Below are 23,067 nucleotides of genomic sequence, written 5' to 3'. Positions count from 1 at the left end.
ATCCAGGACTTGGCAGTTCCACAGGAGAGTGTAGCAAACCAAAGAGGTGACAGCAAATGACAAACTTCGACAAGGATCCAACGAGGAACACAGACAACAGGTGGGACTAAATACACTGGGAGGGTAATCACAGGGAACGAGACACACCTGGGAGACAATCAACGGGGAGAACAGGACAGAGACTCACAGGGAAACGGGATCAGACAGAAAAACTCAAAAATAAACACAGAAAACTACGGATCCCAACACCATTTTTAAGTAATAATTGTTAATGGCAAAATAATAATGCAAGAACACAATCTGAAAGATCAGAAAACTTTAAATCATAATGAACATTTAACACTGCAACTGGGAGGCATTTCAAATATCCAAAATAAACAAAACGACAAATAAAATAAATTTTGAAGTCTTTGTAAATAAAATTGTCCCTCAAAAAAGGTTTAACTGAGACGCCGATCTATGTTTTCGCATCCACATGAATAATGTGTAGTTGCGCCACTGTCCGTGCGTAACAGGATTTGTGCGTGTGTAAAAATATCTATGTGTGTGTAATAGTCGATTTGTAAAACTTAAAAATAAAATAAACCTTCTCCTACGCCTATACATGTTGAAAAAGTACACACAAATCACCTGGTAAACACACACAAAACTGCATTTACACACAAATCCGTTTATGAGAGCACAACTATTTTTGAGACTCATTTCACGCTTCGGGGAAGCTCCCAGATTTGTGTAGATGGTGCGTTTACATGCTAGTTAAAGCTGGGACATCTGAGTTTTGCTCGAAGTCGAGTGTTTTTATCCTCTGAACGTTTCTCACTGTGCTTGTGCCGAAGTGGCAAATACGTTAGTTCGGTGAAAAACGGTAGTTCTCAGCACTTCCTTATAATATCCTAAAATTATTTATAGACATATTGTGCGTTTTTGAACGGTACAGGAGACTAAGTGGTCTGAAAAAGGACCACTGGGTGGCGGAATGGTTCGCTGTCCGGAAAAATGGCCAGGCAGAAGCAAGACGGAGCGTCCCGGTGATCTGTCATCTGAAGTAAGTAGGAGCTAAACCTGCAGGCTTTGCCCTCCGATTATAATGAGACATGGAGTAATTATAAATTATTTCAGATTACATTTTATATGTCTGGTATTTTGACACTCTGCCCTCATATGTTTCTGTTAGCGGGAGCTAATGTTTATGTGAGCTATGCTACGTTAGCTGTTGGGAGCCAAGTGTGGATTTTTATTCTCTCACTCTGCAGTTTGATAGTTTGTCTTCAGTCTTAACTTTAACCCAGGTTGATCTAGTTTTATGATGCCGAAGTCGGCTTGCATGTTCAGGAGATTATGGCAATTATGGATGTTGGTCATTATCACTGAAACCGTATTGTTGCTTCAGCAGTAATGAAGGTAGAGCTGGACTTGCAGGAACATCATCTGCTGCTAGACTTTATTCACCAGAACAAACTGAAAGGTACGTCATTTATGTTGACTTTTCAACATACGGTACTTAAGGATTTAGTCTAATGTTCACACATAGGCCTGTTAGAATAATCAGTTAATCGGATGATAAATTAAAACAAAGTCAATCATTTCCATTGGCATGATTTATTGTTTCTTTTTTTCTCTCTACCAAAAACTGGATAAGTAAAGTCTTCAGTTTGGTACATTGATCTCGATTAGACCTTATATTGAAAAGAAATTTTCTTTAAAAAAGACTTCAAAATTCATTAGTTTTATTTATTCTGGATATTAAAAATGTCTTCCAGTTCCAGTGTTAAATGTTCATTAGAATTTAAAGTTTAATTACCTTTGAGAATGTGTTCTTGCATTATTATTTCGTCATTACCATTACGCAACTTAAAAATGACCTCAAAAGAACTATATTATTGTTTGTTGAGAACTTTGGAACAACTTATACAGTAAAAATATTTCATGGTGACAGACCTATTCACATATCCTCCAGAATCTTTAAACTGTGTTTGTGTCTGGACCCCATTTCATTGACCCTTAAACAAATTTATACCTCGTCTGCAAACCAGGACAAACCTGCTGTTCCTGTTCGTCTTCATTTCATGTTGATTAATGTAGATGGTAAATATATTCAGATGGTTTCGATTTTTACAAGCAGTAAATTTATTTCTCAATTGATATTTTTGACACAATTGACAGCTAATAAACACATACTTAAGAAAATAAATATTTTATGCATTTATAGCACCACTGCAAAAATAGCCTTCACAGCAAAACAATTAATGTAAAACATTTGATAAATATAAAAAGTAAAATTCCTACATACATTGTGATGATTCAAGTGATGTTCTGTCACAGTCAGGTCTGTCAGTGCATCAGCTGATCAGGAAAATCAACATAATTTTTCTAACACTAACTGTCTATTTTTCTCTGCATCTTCAGCCAATCTGCAGCAGCTGAGATTCTGGGAGGTTCAACACCAAAACCTGATGCTTCAAACTGAGCCGTCAACTGGACCAAGACACCTTTCAAACTACAGTAGTTAACCTGCTCTGTTGGTAGATGTTATGGTGTCTCCTCAATCTGCCTTGGTCTTCTTTGAATACACATCTTTTTGGTGTTTTCTTTTAATTGATTATAGTCAATATTTGAACATCCATGTAAGTTTTAAGACATTTCATTGTTAACTTTAGGTAGCTGTGAATCCACCCGTGTTAATGTGAACTTATCTTGTTAAAGATTCAACAGATTTGTTGCATTCTTAAATATTTAATCTGTCTTTTGTGTGCAGTGAAATGAACATTAAAGTTAATTCAGGAAATACTTTTGTCATCTTCTTTCTACAGTACAAATTGAATAATGCCTCTATTAAAATCATGTATTTGTGACATCAAACTTTTTTTCTGTCATAAAGCAGTGGTCAAACTATGGCTTGTAATTTACTTTCAACAAATGGAAACCAAAATGGTTTTAAAGTAAAGACACTGTGTAAACTCCTCATCTACCTCAACACAGGTAAAGTTTCCAATGTATCCAAGTAAATGTGATTACAATTGAATGACAATTGTACAGCAGGACTTCAACTCCAGTACATAAGGGTCGGTGTCCTCCAACTTTTAGATGTCTCTTCTTTAACACACCTGAGTCAAATCATGAGGTCAGAGGTCATTAGCAAGACTCTGGAGAACGTGACTGTCCTAAGCAGCCATTTAATTCAGGTGTGCTGGACCAGGATGTATCTAAATGTTGCAGGTCACCAGATAATCAATGTCTGGATCTGAGGATCCTGTTAGAGGATCAGTGTGTTCCTGCAGCAGCTCCATCGGATCAGAAGATAGGTGAGATCTGAAAGATCCTGATGTTCCAGAAAGTGAAATAACACCAGACCCGATCCATCAATCAGCCGTTTTGTCCTGTGTAGAGATAAATATAAAATGTTATTTATACACATAGAAACTCAATACATTAGGATAGAAAGGCAATTTATTTCATTTAATTTTATTTACTTAGTGAATAAGTAAAAGGCAAATCAGAATTTCTCACAAACTATACAAATATCAGTCAGCAACATGACTTAGGAATTTGATTGGAACCTTTTGGGCAAAACAGAAACTGAAAGAACCACACAGATAATTTTTATGGATTAAAGACTCAAACTGTGCTAAGTGAGAGAATAAAAATCCACACTTGGCTCCCAACAGCTAACGTAGCATAGCTCACATAAACATTAGCTCCCGCTAACAGAAACATATGAGGGCAGAGTGTCAAAATACCAGACATATAAAATGTAATCTGAAATCATTTATAATTACTTCATGTCTCATTATAATCGGAGGGCAAAGCCTGCAGGTTTAGCTCCTACTTACTTCAGAGGACAGATCACCGGGACGCTCCGTCTTGCTTCTGCCTGGCTATTTTTCCGGACAGCGAACCATTCCGCCACCCAGTGGTCCTTTTTCAGACCACTTAGTCTCCTGTATCGTTCAAAAACGCACAATATGTCTATAAATAATTTTAGGATATTATAAGGAAGTGCTGAGAACTACCGTTTTCCACCGAACTAACGTATTTGCCACTTCGGCACAAGCACAGTGAGAAACGTTCAGAGGATAAAAACACTCGACTCCGAGCAAAACTCAGATGTCCCAGCTTTAACTATCATGTAAACGCACAATCTATACACAAATCTGGGAGCTTCCCCGAAGCGTGAAATGAGTCTCAAAAATAGTTGTGCACTCGTAAAGGGATATGTGTGTAAATGCAGTTTTGTGTGTGTTTACCAGGTGATTTGTGTGTACTTTTTCCAACATGTATAGGCGTAGGAGAAGGTTTATTTTATTTTCAAGTTTTACAAATCGACTATTACAGTAGGATTGTCAACTTTGTTTGGTGCACATTTCTTTGGGAGATTTACATCTAACTTAACGAGAAATCTTTACAGAGTTTTAGAAAAGTTATTTATTTTAGAACCATTAAACAAGCAAAGGTTACAAAATACAGTCTGACCAGCCAAGAGTCGAAGAGGTCGCATCCGACAACATTGTCGAGAGGGAAGTACAGCCACCAAAAACACCTAAGCGTAGGAAGAAGAAGGTGTCATTTGGAGTCTGGTGGGCGCTGCACGAAGCTGAGGAGCTAAAGAAGACAGCTGAAAATATGGAACAGCAGGACTCTTCAGTGGAGAAACATGCTGCCGCTGATCAAAGGACTTCAGATGAAAGTTCTGGAACGGAAGACAATTCACTCCGAACAGGAATCGATCTCCGAACTTAAGGAGACACCAGAGAAGGAAGTCCAGCGCTGAAAATGCTATCAAGCAGGACACTTCTCTGCCTGAAGAAGAAGGTAATCAGGAAAATAACTTAAAGGAGATTAGCAAAGAGGTAACTGATTTCAACACCAGAGCCAGTCACCGAAAAGGAGCATGATGAGGCAGCTTCCTTGAAAAAGGAAAGCTATTCGACGAACACTGTGGTTTCTACAAGTCAAACAAAGTGTACAAGTCTTTCCAAATCCAAGGAGTCTGAATATATCGAGGTACAGAAATACTTAATGAAACAGCTGGATGAAATGTTCGATCTAAATAATAAGCTGAACGCTAAACTTTAACAACAGAAAGATCTGACGAGGAAAGTACTCTCAGAAAGAAGACAAAGGAAGAAGTCAATGGTTTCTGTTGCAATTCAAACGGATTCACAAGACACCTCGCAGCAGAAACCTGTCTACAAATCTGCTTTGACACAAACGGAGATGACAGTTACCATCAAAAATGAGAATCACCCAAATGATACAGTCATCGGTAAACAACAGCAGGTGATCGAAGAAGAGACGGTCTACACACCACAACAAAGTGGGGACCATCAAGAGAGAAAAAAGCCATCGAAGAAGAGAAAAGCAGCAATGAGAGCTGTCGCTGAGCTGGAGACCCTCAATAATGAAAATGCGTCTGCCAAAAACACTGAACCAGAACTTTCAGTACTGGAAATATTTGAGGATCTGGAGGCCTCCATCAAAATTGAGATCCACACAAATGACATAGACATCGGTAAACTTCAGCAGATCACTGGAGAAGAGAGAGTCTCCACAGCACAATCAAATGGGGACCAGCAAGAGAAAAAAAAGCAATCAAGGAAATCTAAATGGAGGATGAAGAGAAAGGCAGCAATGAGAGCTATGTCTGAGTTGGAAAACCTCAGCAATGATCAAGTTTCTGGAGATAACACTCAACAGGAAGTTTCAGTACCAGAAATAGTTGAAGATCAGGCAGCCTCCATCAATGAGATTCATGTGATTGAAACAATAATCTCACCCCACCAGCATATCTCTGAAGAGGTAATTATCTCTGAAATGCAACAAAGTGGGAATGAAAAAGTGAATAAAAGGTCAAAGAAATATAAGCAGAAGAAGAAGAAGAAGAGAAAGGCAGCATTGAGAGCTGCGTCTGAATTGGAGGCCTTGAATAGTGGAAACCTATCTGTTGAAAACACTGGTGAAGGCGATGTTTCAACACCAGAAGCAGTGGGGACTGAGACAGCCACCATCATAATTGAAATCTATAAAAATGAAACAGTGATTGGGAAACAACAGCAGGAAACTGAAGACAAAATGGTCCCTGATATACAACAGAATGGGGACCAGAAAGATCAGAAAAAGCCATTAAAGGAAGGTAAAAGCAAGAACAAGAGAAAGGCAGCAGAGAAAGCTGAACTAGAAACTGTCGTAAAGCCAACAGAGACAGATACAAACTCAGTCCCCAACGCAAACACACCAAAATCTGATTCAGAGATCATGCCAGAGATCCCCCTGACAATAGAAACAACACTTTGCACCACGTCAGAAGACCTACCAGGTAAGGCTCCTGTAGTTTCCATAGAAGGTGAGAGTGACATAACAGAAGAACTGAGAACAGAGTCAGCAGAGAACATTATATCTGAACAAGAAGAAAGACCCACAAAAAAGATTTCAATGTGGAGGCGAATAAAAAAGGCCTTAACTCCAACACCTCTGCAGCAATTTAAAGACAGATGTAAAGTCTGTCCAGCATAGACATCACCTTACGTCTGAAGTATATTAGATTTGAAAGGAGGGTGGAGCCACGTGTGTTTTGGGTGATTGGCATTAATTGGAAAAAGAGCTACTGTTATTAATTGGGTATTTTAGTATTAAAAAGACAGGACTTCACGGTGGGAAATGTCTCCCCGTGTAGGTGTGGGTTCACTCCGGGTGCTCCGGCTTCCCCCACGTTCAACAACATCAGAACTCATATTCAACTATTTTGAGATCTAAATTTCTAATTCGAAACAGAAAATCCGACAACCACATTTATTAATTACAGTTAGATTTAGAGAAAGAAAATGTAAACGACAAACAGAGAATTTTAGAAGTCTAAACCTTTATATATAAATCTATTATATATATATATATATATATGTAGATATCTACATATCGATATCAATCTATATATCTATCGATCTCTCTTTCATTTATATATATATATATATATATATATATATATATATATATATATATATATATATATATATATATATATTAGAGATGTGCCGATCAGGTTTTTTCCTGCCGATTCCGATCACCCATGAGGGCTGATCACCAATACTGATCACATAATTTTTTTACATTTTTATCATAAACACTACCGGTTACATTATATGGAAATAGGAACCATAAATTCACCTTAATTTAGACAAAAACTTGTTTTTAATACCTTTTTCCAAGAAAAAAACAAAACAGGTTTTGTGCAAAATGTACTGCCACCATCTTTAACAGACTGAAAACATATGAAGGCTCTGAAGAGGCTAAATAATGCAAAGAGTCAAAATAAAACCTCTCAGCATTGCCAAAAAATTCAAGTATAAAACCATTCAAAGGCAAATACAGGATCCATTACAATAAACAATCCTGAGTTACTGAATGAAAACTTCCTGTTAGCATGGCGGCTAGCTGATTACTGCTAGTTCTGAGTGGCTGTTTCTGACTGAGCGGAGTAATTATGCAGAGCAGGGAGGAGATCGATTATTTTTTTAGAGATTATCTGACTCATGTTAGGACAGCGAAAGTTTTAATACATATGTAAAATGTATTTTTTTGAAGTTAGATGCTGCAGTTTTAAACAGAGGTTCGGTGTGAGAGTCACTACCAGGTGGAGCAGAAGCAGCGCTCCGTCTGTGAAATATTACTACCTGTAGCGCGGAGCAGCGGTTCAACAGCGAGAGCAGAACCAGCGTCTTACATCGCAGCTCGAAGACTTAAATAATTTTGCGGGTTATTTCTTTAGCTTTCTGACCGTCATGCTAATCCGGGTGAGTGTTTGTAGCTGTGCGCTGCTTTACCTGCTATCTGATCCTCCATATGTCTTTTTTACTGCAGTGAGCCTCGATGTAGTCAAACTCCGTCAAGTATGACATTGTTTTTATGTCGCATTAGCTTCGTTGTGTTGATGCATTTTGACCTGCTTCAGCCCACGTGCTTCAATTTTCGTCCCCATTCACTCAGTGCTATAGTTCCACACCACATCGCTTAGGATTTGTTGCTGCGCGTTTGCGCACTGTGAAGGAAAGAGGAGACCAGCTACATAGCAGGCTGCGAAATGAGAAGCAGGTGATCGGTTTGTGTGATCGGCAACAAGAGACCGTGATCGCAATCACCGATAATACACTTTTTCACGGAAATCGGCCGATTATGATCAGCCGATCGATCGGCATATATATATATATGCCGATCGATCGGCATATATATATGCCGATCAAACACACACACACACTATATAGTGTGTGTGTGTGTGTTTGTGTGCATGTGTGATTCTTGAGAATAGGGACAAAATGGGTTTTAATTTTCCCATAATTTTTTTTTGTTATTTCTCAACCTGATGTATGCAAATATGACAAATAATGTTTTGGAAATGTAAAAATGCTAAGGTACAGACTCCCAGTTGCAACATTTTTTTTAAATTACATTTTTTATCGACCTGACCCAGAACTTTGTCATCACCATCTGACAAAAATAAATAAAGAATAATTTTTAATGACCCTATTAGTGATATTTTCACTCATTTTGCAGACAAATGCATCTCAAGAAACAAAATAAATATTATTTAAAACAAAAAACAACAAAAGTCCATCTGACGGAGTTGACACTGCATGACGGAGTTGACACTGAAGGTGGTGACAAACTAGTGAGCAAAATGAAAAACTTGGTACATGTGAGGTAATAACATTTATGTAAAATACATTAAAATGAATTAATTGCACATTTAGGTGAGATTTGACTCTGTTCTCCGACTAGAAGTGAGTTCTATGTTTTCGCATCCACCTGAATAATGTATAGTTGCGCCACTGCACGGCAGTAACACCAGCACATAGCTAATACCGGTAGCAACTGAAAAACTGAAGACTGAATAGGAAAAAATCTCAAAATAACTATACAGAAAAACACGGATCACAACAAATATTACTTGTTATTAATTTGGTTTTAAGAGATAAGTAGGTTTTTTTCTGGTAACGAACTGCCACGACGTATAAATCGAGATTTTTACTTCTGTGTTGAATTTGTGTTTTATAATATATCACTAATGACAAAAATAATTAACTTTTCTGCAAAATTCACCAACTACACAATTCTTAAAAAGTATAAAATATGTGGTATTTCAAGAGAGCAGAAGAAATCATATGTTTTTTGAACAATAACAATTTTTGTTGCTAATCTGTTGCTAAGAGATGGTTGTGTTTACTGGTAAAAAGGGCCACGAAGTGAACTTCAGATTTTTACTTCTGCGAAATTTGCCAACGGTAAATGTCTTGTACCTAATCAGGTAAGCGTTAGTTCGAAAGAGCTTTTGTTTTAAAAACTCTATAACTTATTAACTTGGTGTTAAGAGATAAGCAGGTTTTTTTCTGGTAACAAACTGCCACGAAGTATAAATCGAGATTTTTACTTTTGTGTTGAATTTGTGTTTTATAATATATCTACCACTTATGACAAAAATAATTAACTTTTCTGAAAAATTCACCAACTACACAATTCTTAAAAAGTATAAAATAAGTGGTATTTCAAGAGAGCAGAAATCATGTTTTTTTAACAATAACAATTTTTGTTGCTAATCTGTTGCTAAGAGATGAGTGTGTTCATTGGTAACCAAGTGCCACAAAGTGAACTTCAGTTTTACTTTTGCACAAGTAAAAATCAAAAAGCAGAGCAAACATTTCTAATGCAACCATTGCCCACATTAAAAGTAGACTTTTTCCTAAAAAAAAAAAAAAAGAGACGGGACCCACAGGGAACAGGGTCAGACAGAAAAACTCAAAAATGAACACACAGAAACACAGATCACGACAATACCAAGTATAGGCTACAGAACAAAGACAGAAATATGTACAGAAAGAGATGTTTAAGCATCTCTTTCTTAGAGATGTTGAAGCAGAATTGTTGCAAAGGCAGAAATGAGGAAAAAAAACACAATTTATCTTAAACTCCTAGAACTGGCTTAAACTCTTGAGTTAAAGGAATTCTATTAAAAAACAGAAACACCCGCTTTAAAAGCAGACTTAAAATGTTCCTTTCTGTGAGCACCCTATGTATCATCTGATATAGTTCAGACAAGTTCAGATCTGATATCACTTGCCTTGTTAAATTTCCTGTTCCCAAGTTCTCTGACGAGGCCCAGAAATTTGATAACGAGTCAGATTTCTAAGTTTTAAAATGTTATCAGAAAGGTAGAAAGTTTGCAAATTATTTTCCTTACACTTTACAGTTATGCAGCACTTTGTATTGATCTGAAGTAATCATCTTTGTTGTAAAATATCTTGGAATTTGTGGCTGCAGCATTGCAAATGCTAGAAATAGTTATGGGATGTGAGCACTTCTGCACATCATGGTGCTTGTTAGAGAGCCCTAAATATTGTATGTTCATGTTATTTCCTCAGTTACTCAACATATACTGTTACAGAAACTCACAGTTTCAGTGTTGGGGTCACATTGTATTTGGGAAATGTTTGATAGTTGTGCACTTAAGAAAAAAATAATGTAGTTTACTGCTAGGTGAAACGCTAGTTAAAATCAAACCTTCTTAGAGATACTCAGACAATGTGTATATTTATTTATTCATATTTATATAAACTCCCTTCTCACCCTTCCGCAGGTGGACTCTTTCATCCTCTGAGCTCGGGTCGTCTACCAGAGGCCTGGGACCTTGAGGGTTCTGCGCAGTATCTTGGCTGTGCCTAGAACCTGACATTTCCAGACTGAGATGCCTGATGCTGTTCCTGGGATCTGTTTTAGCCACTGCTCCAGTTTGGGGGTGACTGCCCCGAGGGCCCCGATGACCACAGGCACTACCACAGGTCCCTGCGCTCCTCGGCCCTGTAGACGCAGGGTGAATCCTAGCAACCTGCGGCCTCTTTGCCGGGAGCACCGGATGCCACCTGATGGTGTAGACCCGTGTATTTCTGCCAGGATCGGTTTGGTAAATGCCAGGTTGCTGACAAATAAAACTTTCGTCATTAGGGATTTCTTTTCCTCTTATTGATTGGATGTTTTATTAACAGAATCATGGACAAGTGGTTTGGTGACGCCAGCATTTTTAATGAACTTGTACCTTGGAACTGCGTCTATTTTAATGCTCCAAGGATGTCGGGGTCCGGTGGAGGTATAGTGACCGTTTTTAAAAGCAGTTTTACTTGTAAACAGTTGCCTCTGGCCTCGTTTAGTAGCTTTGAGATCAGCCTATTTGAACTCGGCAGCTCTCACACTGTGCTGTGTGCGGCGGTCTATCAGCCACCAAAGTACAACAAAAACTTTATAAATGACTTTTCTGATTTCCTGGCTGATATGCCAGGAGTTCTCATTGTTGGTGATTTTAATATTCATGTCTGTCGTCCTACTTCACCTATGGCTCAGTCATTTCTTAATTTTACCAATTCTTTTAATTTTGTGCAGTCTGTGACTGGTGCTATCCATGAGCATGGTCACAGTCTTGATCTGGTTTTATCTTATGGTCTACCAGTTTGTAATTTAGTGATTGGTGACTCATTATTTTCAGACCATATGCCTGTTTTATTTGAGATAACGCTGTCCTGTGCTAAAGCTAAAGCATGTGCTGCAGCTCGGTTCTATCGTGTTCTTAACCCTTCTACTGCTGGTCAGTTTTCTTCTGTTTTTAATCAATTTATTGGTGTATAAAGTGCTTCATAAATAAAGTTGGTATGGGATGGTATGGTACTGTGGTCTTCACCTTCCAGGCCTTTTCCAGTTCCTCTCTGAGGCCCTGGTATTCCTCCATTTTCTTGTGCTCCTTTTTCCTGATGTTGTAGTCACTTGTTATTGCTACATCCACCACAACGGCTTTCCTCTGTTATTTATTCACCACCACAATGTCCGGTTGGTTCGCCATTACCATTTTGTCAGTCTGGATCTGGAAGTTCCACAGGATCTTAGCTTGGTTATTCTCCACCACCTTTGGGGGTGTTCCACACTTTGATCTTCCAGTCCATATTCTGCAGATGTTCCTGTACACTATGCCTGCTACTTGGTTATGTCGTTCCATGTACGCTTTCCCTGCCAGCATCTTGCACCCTGCTGTTATGTGCTGGACTGTCTCAGGGGCCTCCTTGAACAACCTACACCTTGGGTCTTGTCTGGTGTGGTAGATCTGAGCCTCTATTGCTCTGGTGTTTAGGGCCTGTTCCTGTTCAGCCAGGATGAGTGCCTCTGTGCTGTCCTTGAGTCCAGCTTTTTCCAGCCATTGGTAGGATTTCCTGATATCAGCCACTTCAGTTATTTGTCGGTGGTTCATCCCATGAAGGGCCTGGCCTCCCATGATGGTACCTCCAGCACCTCATCCTCTGTTCCCCATTGTCTGAGACATTTATTGAGCACATCGTCTGTTGAGACCTTGTCCTTGGTGTATTTATGGATCTTGGATGTTTCATCCTGGACAGTGGCTCTCATACTCACTAGTCCTCTGTCTCATAAAGATGTCCCATTATTAAAGCACTATTTATATCATCAATAGTATTTACAGACTTTAAAACAGTCATCTTATAGAACATATTTTGCAATAAGCTGCTTTGTAATCAGTTTTTTAAGCTGGTTTATATTTCTACTTTTTTGAACTCATCATTCAATCCATTCTATACATCTACTCCACGCACCGATAAACAAAACCTCTGCATGGTTGTTCTAATACATTGTTTTTTAAAATGTCCTTCACCTCTTAAATTATAACCGCCCCCTCTGTCACAAAACATTTTCTGTATATTGAGTGGAAGTTGCTGATTTCTGACCTTAAACATAAATTGTACAGTTTTAATATTTCAGTATTCTGGGACCTTGTTGCTCAGCTTGGGTTCCCAAAGGTTCAGTTTTGGGCCCACTCCTATTTTTACTGTATATACGCCCAATAGGTTTTATTTTAAATCTCCACAGTAAAGGATTCCAAAAAGGTTTGGTTCACTCAATTTAGAAAACTCAAGAAATCATCTCCCTTATTTACCTTCCTTGCGGCTCGTGTTTAGTCAGAATACTGGATTTGGGGTGTAGCCCTCGATGCATGGTTAGTAGTTTCAGAGTCTTAACATCGGTGGTGTTTATCTCCTCCTTTGGCCAGCTGATTATTCCTGCAGGGTCTCTGATTACTGGTAAGGCGTAGCTGTTTATTGCACGGATCTTGTTCTTGCCATTAAGCTGGCTTCTCAGGACTTGCCTTACTCGTTGGAGGTATTTGGCTGTGGCTCCTTTCCTTGTGACCTCATCGAGGTTGCCATTTGCTTGTGGTATTCCCAGGTACTTGTAACTGTCCTCAATGTCTGCTATTGTTCCTTCTGGGAGTGAGACCCCTTCTGTGTGGACGACCTTCCCTCCATCCGACCACACTTCTCTAGTCCGAATGACATCCCAATGTCAGTGCTGTAGATCCTGGTGGTGTGTATTAGTGAGTCGATGTCTCACTCGCTCTTGGCGTGCAGCTTAATGTCATCCATGTAGAGGAGGGTTAGGGTAACATTAATGGTGGCCCCATTCTTGAGTCGGTATCCATAGCCAGTCTTGTTGGTGATTTGGCTGAGGGGGTTCAGATGCAGAACAGCAGTGGACACTTGTGCAAGTGGTTTGCAGTTTGCATTATATATAAATAAAAATAAATAAAAAACAAAACTGCAACTGCAAACCAATTGTGCAAATGGTTTGCAGTATATATTTAATAAATAAATAAATAAAAAAACTGCCCTGCAACAGACTGGCGACCTGTCCAGAGTGTACCCGCCTCTTGCCCAGAACGTTAGCTGGAGATAGGCACCAGCAACCCTCCCGACCCCACTAAGGGACAAGGGTGTAAGAAAATGAATGAATGAATGAATGAATGAATGGATGGATGGATGGATGGATGGATGGATGGATGGATGGATGGATGGATGGATGGATGGATGGATGGATGGATGGATGGATAAAAACCTGCAACTGCAAACCACTTGCACAAGTGTCAATCAAATGGGGCAGAAATCAAAAACTCTGGAAAGAATCATAATTCTTCCCAGGAAACTCTCTGCCCCACTGCTGTTCTGCATAGGTCTGAACCCCCTCAGCCAAATCATCAACGCGAGCCATCCCGTCCTTCCAAACAGACTCCAGGATGGTGGCTCATGGGATCCTCCCGGTCAGAGCAGTCATGCACTCCCGCAACATCTGCCCCCGACCCGGAGTCGGTTAGGCACCTACTGTGGGAGTGCAGAGCTGCTGTGGACTTGAGGGCAAAGGCCGGCTCCTTACAATTCCCATACTTGCCAGCAAGGGGGGTCCTCGACACGCAGCTAGTGCTGCACGGGGTGAGCCACCGGAAAACAGCAAAAAAAGACTTAATGGAGATGTGGCTCACCCTAGCCCCCATATGGACCCCCAGAAACTTGCTGGTAAGCAGGCGCAGGCAGATGCCCACCCACGTTTCTGTGATCCGAATGGTGGTAACAAAAAGAAAAACATAGAGCTACAGGTGACACGCCTGTAGCTGAAGGACACAGGCACAAAGAAGAATCGCCTGCGCCTCTTTGGACGAAGGAGCCGGCGCTCCACAGACAGAGGTCCCAGCAGCAGCGGCCTGGCTCTCTGGGTGAGGCAGGTGGGAAGGAGCAATGGGGAAGGAAAGCCCCTCTGAGCACCATCACTGTTTGGAAGAATGGGATGGCTCCAAACTTCAACCAGACTGGCCACGAAAACCGACTCTAGAATGCAGCCACCAAAAGTCTCCTCCTCTACATGGATGGCATCAAGCTGTACGCCAAAAGCGAGCGAGACATCAACTCACTGATCCGCACCACCAGGACCTACAGCACTGACATTGGGATGTCATTCGTACTAGAGAAGTGTGGCGGATGATTACAAAGAGAGGGAAGGTCATCCACACAGAAGGGGTTTCACTCCCGGAAGGAACAATAGCAGACATTGAGGACAGTTACAAGTACCTGGGAATGCCACAAGCAAATGGCAACCTGAATGAGGTCACAAGGAAAGGAGCCACAGCCAAATACCTCCAACGAATAAGGCAAGTCCTGAGAAGTCAGCTTAATGGCAAGAACAAGATCCGTGCGATAAACAGCTACACCTTACCAGTAATCAGAGACCCTGCGGGAATAATCAGCTGGCCAATGGAAGAGATGAAGACCACGAATGTTAAGACACTCGGAAACTACTGACCATGCATGGAGGGTTCCACCCCAAATCCAGCATTCTGATTAAACACGATCCATAGGGAAGGTAAATAAGGCAGGTGATTCCTTGAGTTTTCTAAATTGAGGGAACCAAACCTTTTTGGAATCCTAAAGACCTTTATTCCCAATTAACAAAACCTAATCAATTTCTATTTGCTTTTTCTCTTTATCTCTGTCCGAGCCTCGCACGGTTCATCTGACCTCTGACCTCAACTCCTCCCATCTGTCCTCCCATGGACCAGATGATGTCCCTCCTACAAAACCAGCCAATGAAAATGATCGAGAAGATCTGGAGGATCAAGAAGACAGAAAAGACCTCCATCACCTCCAGGGGACAACTGTCAGTCTCCTGTTGGGCATTTGGACTGAAAACTGTGTGAGACTGAGCTTTAACAACCTCCGCTGGTCTGCTGTCCAGTATCAGCGTAGAGGAAGAAAAGCTAAACATGCTTCAGAGCTGTGAGAATCCACATCAACCACTGTGAAGGACGACCTGTCTGTAATGTCAATCTAGATCACGACTTTAAATCTGAAACAACAGAGCAAGAGTGAGCAGCAAAACTTCACTCTACCAAGTATCAAGTACTTCAACTTTTGACACCAAAGAGGACAATGTCCAGAGCAACAGCTAGTTTGGATGTTTCTGAAAGGCTCTCCACTCAAAGAACTATTGCTGGTCCACTGTCAAGTGACCGAAGTCCAGAGTGAAGTTTTAGACTTTAATGACAGGAGGTAACAAATCCTCCTGAGCAGACAGGCGATCAGTGTTCCTGCTTCTACGCTTGACCTACTTTCCAGATGGAAAATCTGTGCTTTCTTGTTGGGTTTTGAACGGACACTTATCCATACCTTCACTACACTAATGTAATTTTTTTGTTTTGTTGGGTTTACTAGAAACCACATGAAATTGGGTAGCTTAATTATGATCATTCTTAGTTGTTTGACTCCTAAGGATGTTTAAGAGTTTAGAAATTCATTCTTCTAGACATAAGAGAAGTCAATTTAAAATTAACTTTAATGTGTGTAAAAGGCTTGTGTGTTGTCTCTGCCTGACAGAGCTTTCCATCCAGATTTGCTTCATGATTGATTGTCCTACAAGCTCTCTGTATTGTGCATAATTTATAAATAAACCTGATTGAGTGATTTTACCTGAACAGTGCTTGGTAAGAGTTTTTTTTTCCACAACAATGGACAAAAACATTAAAGGATGTTGGACCCATGAGCCCATGCTAACATTAGCGTCATCTTTTCAAAGAAAAATGTACCTGTAACCATATATGCGAGTAGTAAAGGCATACATGGCACATGAAAATATACTGAAGACGAATAACTCACCTTTAAAGAAGCTCTGTTTCTTCCAATGGAAGCTTCCCGCACTTTACTGCGCATGCGCATCACTGAGCTGAAGCATTCACTCCAGTGACAAAAAGTCAAATCCAGTTTACTCAAAATAACGTATAGTCTTGTACTTTTCTCAGGCCAGACATGTACATTACTCACATTACTTCAGTTGAATAAACAATTTAGTGAGACTTTGAGACTTGAGTAAAGCATACAAACCTAATTTAAGTAAGAATCGGAATTGTCTTTTAGCAGGGCCGTGCAGAGACCACTAAAGGGGCAAGTGCTCAAAAAAAAAGGGCACATCCAACCGTATTTTAGGGCAGAATATTAACAAAGCCTCTCAGCTTTCAAAGTTTAATAAACAATTTATCATTGTTTAATAAACAATGGTAAATTACAAAATTGTGAGATATACAATCAAAGCTAAGGAGAATCTCTACATAGAGCATACAACTATGCATATGTAAGATATTTTATTAGTAATTTCTTTCTGCAGGTCTATTTTGTTATAGGAAAGTATTGCAATATTCAAACCCGCAATTTAGCAAGATATGTAAATCAGAGCTGGACCACCAGACATATTTTGTCTTTACATAATTACACTGCTAAAAATATAAACAGGGGCACAATGCAACCTTTTAGTGGACTGTAATCTATAAAAGAGCTGCCTGTTTGCTGCACTTGCAGTGGAGATGAACATGGTCCATTCAGGAAAGCAGAACTGCATCAAACTTTAATGTGGAACTGCAGAAAAAAACAAAACAAAAACAAATATTTTGTTTTTGTTTTTAGTATGTCACCATGAGAAAAGCCTACTGAGTTTTGCTTAACAAACTTTTTTAAACATTTAAATCACACATTTGTCTCATGAAGTGAATTTTTTTTTTTGCAAAACAAACTTATTTGCGCATGTCAGAAATATTTTCTTAATAATCTAAGGTTTTGTTTGTGACTCAAAGTTTTGCTTGTGATTCTCACATGAGTCGTGGGCAGGGCCCAAAATTGCAATAAAAGATTTATGATGTGTGCAAATAAAAGTTTATGTTTGGCAAATAACTTTTTATGTTGACAAGACAAAAATTTGTTATTTAATTAAAAAGTTTTTTAAACAAACGATTTGTTTTTTTAAAAAGATTAATCATTACAATTCCAAAAGTTTTGATTACAATTTTATTTTACTTAACTGAGGTTAGTTTTTTTTCCCCCATTGAATAATTGGGGAAAAAAATGTAACTTCATACTCTGCGAACCAGACCCTAAACTTACTTAAAGTCTGGGTTGAGTTTTTTCTCTTTCATTAATTACACACTTTATATCTATCGTGGTAATTCAGTGTGAGTTATTTTTAATTCTAAATTAATATCCTTGTTGGACTTTTATTTAAGTGTTATTTTGCTTCAAGATACATTTACCTAATGCCAGGATAAATGAAATGTACATTATGCAGCAAAGGAAATTAGAAGATCGGACATATATCCATTATGGAGATGATCGGTTTTGGACGGGCGATGTGCCCTTATTGCATAATAAATACTAAAGAATGGCTGATATCATTAACGATACAGGGAAGAAGCTTTTTAGTTATCTTGCTTTGCTAGCAAAGTCGTTAGCTAGCAGCTAGCTAATAGCATAACAACAACAGCCTAATGTCTGTATGATAAAAATACTGAATCGATAGATAAGAATAGTTTCTCCTCACCTGGCTGTCTGCTCCGGCTCAGTGGTTATTCAGAGAAAGGCAGACGCAGAGGCCTGTCAGTGTCTGTTGTATTTCATTACCTCTCTGTTTAAACCGCTACTCTGTGCTGAAGCAGAAACGATACTTCAACGTTTTCCGTCATCTGACAAGTAGCAAGTTTACTCCAATTTATTCACCAAAAACGGTTTTTTTTATTCACCAAAACTGTTCTGAAATCTGGAACGTTCGCTACGTTTAGCTCCAGTTAGCCGCTTTGTCGCACTGCGCGAGAGGCAACTGCGTCATGCGTCACGGGCAAAAGGTCAAAGGTAACAAGATGACCGGCTTATTATGTTGTACAAAATAAATAAATAAATGAATAATAATAATAATAATAATAATAATAATAATAATAATAATAATAATAATAATAATAATAATAATAATAATAATAATAATAATAATAATTTTAGTACATGTTATGTGTCACAAGAGGACTTAGAAAATAATAATACAAAAATAATAATAATAATAAAAATAAAAAATTGACCAAAAGGGCACTTGGGGGCAAGGAGGAAAAAGGGCAGGTGCTCAAGCACCCCCAGCCCGCCCCTCTGCACGTGCCTGCCTTTTAGAGCACTCTAGGCACAGCCAAGATACTGCGCAGAACCCTCAGAGTTGATCGTAATACAAAGCGGACTAAGAGGACTGATCAGTGACCCAACACTGTTTATAGTGGGGATGGTGCGCTGCTGACCTCAACTCGGGACGTTGTGGGCCGGTGGGCGGAATACTTCGAAGATCTCCTCAATCCCACCAACATGCCTTCTGTTGAGGAAGCTGAGCATGGGGACTCTGGGTTGGGCTCTCCAATCTCTGGGGACGAGGTCGCCGAGGTGGTCAAAAAGCTCCTCGGTGGCAGGGCCCCGGGGGTGGATGAGATCCGCCCGGAGTTCCTTAAGGCTCTGGATGTTGCAGGGTTGTGTTGGCTTACACGACTCTGCAATATCGCATGGACATCGGGGGCAGTTCCCCTGGATTGGCAGACTGGGGTGGTGGTCCCCCTGTTTAAAAAGGGGGACCGGAGGGTGTGCTCCAATTACAGGGGGGTCACACTCTTAAGCTTCCCTGGTAAGGTCTATTCAGGGGTCCTGGAGAGGAGGGTCCGTCGGATAGTCGAACCTCGGATTCAGGAAGAGCAGTGTGGTTTTCGCCCTGGTCGTGGAACACTGGACCAGCTCTACACCCTCAGCAGGGTCCTGGAGGGTGCATGGGAGTTCGCCCAACCAGTCTACATGTGTTTTGTGGACTTGGAGAAGGCGTTCGACCATGTCCCTCGGGAGGCCCTGTGGGGGGTACTCCGGGAGTATGGGGTACCGGGCCCTTTGATACGGGCTGTCAGGTCCCTGTATGACCGGTGTCAGAGTCTGGTCCGCATTGCCGGCAGTAAGTCGGGCTCGTTTCCGGTGAGAGTGGGACTCCGCCAAGGCTGCCCTTTGTCACCAATTTTGTTAATTACTTTTATGGACAGAATTTCTAGGCGCAGCCGAGGTGTTGAGGGGATCCGTTTTGGTGGCCTTAGGATCGCATCTCTGCTTTTTGCGGATGATGTGGTCCTGTTGGCTTCATCGGAACGTGATCTGTAGCTCTCACTGGAGCGGTTCGCAGCCGAGTGTGAAGCGGCCGGGATGAGGCTCAGTGCCTCCAAATCCGAGGCCATGGTCTTGAGCCGGAAAAGGGTAGAGTGCCTTCTCCGGGTCAGGGGTGTCGTCCTGCCTCAAGTGGAGGAGTTTAAGTATCTGGGGATCTTGTTCACAAATGAGGGAAGAAGGGAGCGGGAGATCGACAGGCGGATTGGGGCAGCGTCTACTGTGAAGCGGGCGCTGTACCGGTCCGTCGTGGTGAAGAGAGAGCTGAGCCAAAAAGCGAAGCTCTCGATTTACCGGTCGATCTACGTTCCCACCCTCATCTATGGTCATGAGCTTTGGGTCATGACCGAAAGAACGAGATCACGGGTACAAGCGGCCGAAATGGGCTTCCTCCGCAGAGTGGCTGGGCTCTCCCTTAGAGATAGGGTGAGAAGCTCGGTCATCCGGGAGGGACTCAGAGTAGAGCCGCTGCTCCTCCAAGTTGAGAGGAGCCAGTTGAGGTGGCTCGGGCATCTGGTAAGGATGCCTCCTGGACGCCTCCCTGGTGAGGTGTTCCGGGCACGTCCCACCGGGAGGAGGCCTCGGGGAAGACCCAGGACACGCTGGAGGGATTACGTCTCTCGGCTGGCCTGGGAACGCCTTGGGATTCCCCCGGAGGAGCTGGAAGAAGTGGCTAGGGAGAGGGAAGTCTGGGCCTCCCTTCTGAAGCTGCTGCCCCCGCGACCCGACCCTGGATAAGCGGAAGAAAATGGATGGATGGATGGATCTGTGACCCTTTTTAGGGCCTGTAGTCAAGGCTCCATTAAGCCTCATTTCCATAATGTTTCTCATGGCCCCATTAGAGATAAGCAGAGGAATTGTTTTGTATTATTCTACCAGATATGTGTGATAGCGTCTTCTTCCGTTCGGTCCTAGGCCCTCCCACCTACTGACCTTTCCTCATTCTGACTATGAAAAACACACGAGATAGAGATAAAGGGAACATCTGACAGTTTGCAGCCCTCTCCACCTCTCATCCATCACATACAAATGCTTCCCTCCTCTCTGCCCCTCCAGCCCCAGAACCTCAATTGCTGGTACAAGTTCTGCCTCCCTCTTTCAACCCCTTCGGCGTACCCCTGCCTGCTCTGAGCCAAAGCACGACTGCACGTCAGCCGCGGTTTAGAAGAGTATGCGTCAGGAAAAAAACGAAGGGGATTTCAGCCGTTTCTCTCTCTCTTGTTCTCCCACTTCTTTGCGATAAGCCCACAGTCACATCGGCTAGCAGCGCTATGGATCACTGGTAAATGGCATGTCAAAATCCAAATGTGAGCACCATTAGAAAGATCGTCATCGTGTATAAATTGTTCCAGTGCTTTGCTAAGCACACCTCCAAAGCTTCCACTTCAGTCTTCAGTACATAGCAGCCTAATTAAATAAAATTTACCGTATACGTCGGAGAAATGAAACTTCTACAGGTAGGACGTATTTATAAGAAATCTGCTGCGTTTTTATTGGAATTAAATTAAACACAGACAAATGCAGATCACCGCAACTCTTTTTTACGCATTAGTACGTTGTATGACAGACTTTATTAAATACAGCGCAGCCGAAATGTGTCCACCGAACTGCGCAGATCAGATCAGATCACTGTGCACCTGAAATGATAGGATATGATTAATGTACACTAATATTACACCGTTATTACGCAGCTTCAATCTCACACAGTTTCGCTGCCAACATCTATTTAGCAAAGTTTAGTAATAAAGAGTGTTATTAAACAACAATATTTTAAAGCATAGGCACAAAAGAGCCCACAAGACAACGTAGTTTGTCCTGATTAACCGCCAAACAATAACTTGTTTAACGACATTGCAGACGGCAAACTAAAGCTTATAAATATATTTACAAGCTGTCTGTCATGTAAACTAAAAACATGAAGTAATACAGCAGCTTAATAAAAGCCAGGTATAAAATAAATTAAATAAAGCTTACAGTAATTTGCGATTAAATAAAACACATGAATCGAACAGAGTCACATATGAACCGAGTCCAAGACGCCGGCGTCTTGCGCCGAGTCTTATAAAAATATTTATCAGAAATCTGCTGAGTAAGCAGTATGTGACGTAGCATCGATGCGCGCATGCACATTACCCACAAGGTAGGACGGATTTAAGGGTAGCACTGGCAGAACACCGGCGCAGGAAATGCGGCGGCCATCTTGGAGCGGTCGTCCCTCCTACTTTGTTCAAGCAAAACAGCAGAAGATGCCTCAGCACTGCGGGATATTGTTATTCGGATCGATGGACTATTGATGTGAGGGCTCGACAGACAACGTTTCACACGTATGATGGACATATTATTGTGTATATTTTGTAATTTAGAATATTACTTTACTGTATTTATGTCCACGGGTGAGATACCAGCTAATATTAGCTATAGTGCTACCCTCGTTACGTCGACTAACCGAGATTCCATAAATCTTAAATTAAAAAATGTATTACTCTTTATCATTGAATTAGATGATGTGACACAAGTGCCTACCTTAGAAATGAAACAATGTAACATATATTCTAAAACTTATATTGCTATAACATCCACCAGCAAAGTTTACAAAGTGGTAAAGACTACTATTTATATGTAATTCTTTCACTCTGTCACAAGTAAGGCACCTCCCAAATCTTCCGTTTTTGTTTTGAAGGTTTCCTAAAGACACGGTGTGAGGAAGAAGTGGGTACTATCTTTAAAGAGACGGATTCACTGCAGCACTGATGAATCTCGCATCAGATTTTGTACTCATTCTCAGCTGCTGAATCACCCTGAAGCTAGAACTCAACCAATCAATAATATATTAGGCTATACCTGCTTATATGTATATTTGTATACATAGACATGTATCTAATATATTATTCAGTATTAATAATTATTTATTTGTGTCATTATTAATCATTGTTTGTGATTGTATATTCATATAAATTTGTACTGATATTACTAAATAATTTATTAAATACATTATGAACGGTTCTGTGTTTTGTAAAATGCTAATCATACATCAGTATTACATCAATATTAGAATATTCTATTCCTATTCTATTGTTTTCCTCACTAAGCATATTTAAATATTATGAACTATGTATCAATACAATTAAATAATACAATTGTTTATAAATGTAGATTTGATAGCTGTTTGAATAAGGTTTTCAGTAACAAAAAATGTGTGTTATGTTCGATTAAATGCACT

At 40.5% G+C, this 23,067-nt stretch overlaps 3 long non-coding RNA genes across 4 annotated transcripts; all 3 read left to right on the top strand.

The window, feature by feature from the left end:
* Positions 1-764: 764 nt before the first annotated feature.
* Positions 765-2,785, top strand: LOC103476181 (uncharacterized). The gene is made up of 3 exons (XR_535419.3): positions 765-1,045; positions 1,394-1,465; positions 2,407-2,785. It is a non-coding gene; the product is annotated as an uncharacterized LOC103476181 (long non-coding RNA).
* Positions 2,786-8,069: 5,284 nt separating this feature from the next.
* On the top strand, positions 8,070-16,330 carry LOC145554906 (uncharacterized). Of its 2 annotated transcripts, XR_014090953.1 has the most exons (3): positions 9,187-9,292; positions 10,619-10,942; positions 11,025-16,330. It is a non-coding gene; the product is annotated as an uncharacterized LOC145554906 (long non-coding RNA). The 2 variants fall into 2 exon arrangements; XR_014090952.1 differs by lacking the exon at positions 11,025-16,330 and having other exon boundaries at positions 8,070-9,292; positions 10,619-10,986.
* Positions 16,331-21,796: 5,466 nt separating this feature from the next.
* On the top strand, positions 21,797-22,848 carry LOC145554868 (uncharacterized). The gene is made up of 2 exons (XR_014090901.1): positions 21,797-22,171; positions 22,528-22,848. It is a non-coding gene; the product is annotated as an uncharacterized LOC145554868 (long non-coding RNA).
* Positions 22,849-23,067: the final 219 nt, after the last annotated feature.

This window comes from Poecilia reticulata, chromosome 14, assembly GCF_904066995.2.
Source record: "Poecilia reticulata chromosome 14, P_reticulata-male-v2, whole genome shotgun sequence".
Lineage (NCBI taxonomy): Eukaryota > Metazoa > Chordata > Actinopteri > Cyprinodontiformes > Poeciliidae > Poecilia > Poecilia reticulata.
Note: the sequence above shows the minus strand (reverse complement) of the source record. Positions and strands in the feature narration are given on the sequence as shown.